At 31.6% G+C, this 1,476-nt stretch overlaps 1 long non-coding RNA gene across 1 annotated transcript; it reads right to left on the reverse strand.

Moving 5' to 3' along the window:
- Positions 1 to 397: 397 nt before the first annotated feature.
- On the reverse strand, positions 398 to 1,233 carry LOC118757119. Its single transcript, XR_004995184.1, has 2 exons — positions 1,094 to 1,233; positions 398 to 763 (listed from the first exon to the last, which is right to left on the reverse strand). It is a non-coding gene; the product is annotated as an uncharacterized LOC118757119 (long non-coding RNA).
- Between the last annotated feature and the right edge of the window lie 243 nt (positions 1,234 to 1,476).

A 1,476-nucleotide genomic window follows, 5' to 3' on the forward strand; every position in this document is an offset into this window, starting at 1 on the left:
AAAAATAAATACCTAGTTTTTAAAAATTCGTTTTTCATTGTTATTTTCGTTAATAATACACTGTTACCACTTGATATTTATAAAATTAACAAAATTACTGACCTTGCGCCATAAAGGGTTAAATATGTACGCAATCGCTTTGACAATGTTATGCCATGCAAGGTGTCTAGACTTAATTGAGCATGGATGGAGCTCCCGGAGATTTGTTTTTTCATCAATGGGAATCAACTACGCTACGCTGACAATTTCTAGAAATAACTTTTTTTCAACTCCTCACATTTGCTGTTGCGCTACTTTATTAATATTTTTTATTTTATAAATTTTTCTTATTTTTTTTAGTTTTACTTGTTTTTCTATTTTTATTTTTATACTAACTTGTTGCTTTATAGATACCTTATTTGTATATTTTTTCCGTAGCGCGTACAACACCGGTAGATAATTTTCTGCACAATCGGTTACGCTGCTGTTGCTGCTGTTGTTGTTGTTGTTGTTGCTGCTGCTGTGGTTTGTTTTGTTTTTGTTGTTTATTATGTGAGCAAATTTCGTTGTTGCTGGCTGTTATTAATTGTATGTAGCTGCTGAAAATTTTAATTCTTTTTATTTTATTATTTTTGTTTTCAACTACACTTGTTGTATGATTCAGTATGAATTTTAAGCGTAGCTATCCAGTTGCCAGATGTTGTTTTGCACGGTGTTACTTTTATCAAATTTATTTGCAACTAAAATTTTTGAATATTTCAGTTAATGTAAATATCCCGCACGCCTAATTTGTATACAAAAACAAATAAATATTAAAAAAAAAATTATACGAAAAAAAATATTTAAAAAAATATCTAAAAAAATTATAATAAAAAAATGTTAAAATAAAAATAAAATAATTTGATAGAAGCTTTTTTTGAGCACTCGGAAAAAAAATTTCTCGAATCATAAATATGTACACTGGCTAGCACATTCACTCCCCGATCTTTGGCGGTAAAAGCAGATGCTATGATTTCTTTGCCTTTTCAATTTTTGTACTATTTCTCTTGTTCTTCCACTATTTCACTAGTACTTTTCACTTGGTTATGGATATATCTCTAACAAATCCACTCACTCATTTACTCTCAAGCAGCACGATCAACACTCGATCACTCGCAATTAGTTAAAACAGCGTCAACGGACGTCTCTCAAACTGACCGGAACACCAGAAAATTTAGCAAGCCAGCCAACCAACCGACAGATACAAAGTTAAATCAGATACTAATTCGTAATTTGTTTCAGACTTTTCGCTTTTAGTTAGCCAGCAGCTTGTTTGTGTATCAACCCAAGGCGCATCAATTACAGGTGATATCGATAGAAGCTATGCTTCTTCTTATGAGCACGCTTGTGTCAAATTATCGTCTGTTTTGCTTTCTTTACATATCCGCGTATACATACACATATACGTAAATATATACCCTGCAAACAAATGCTACCGAAATCTTTAAGAGTATCGGA

The sequence above is a fragment of the Rhagoletis pomonella genome, unplaced genomic scaffold (assembly GCF_013731165.1).
Source record: "Rhagoletis pomonella isolate Grant_MI unplaced genomic scaffold, Rhpom_1.0 Rhpom_scaffold_14546, whole genome shotgun sequence".
NCBI lineage: Eukaryota > Metazoa > Arthropoda > Insecta > Diptera > Tephritidae > Rhagoletis > Rhagoletis pomonella.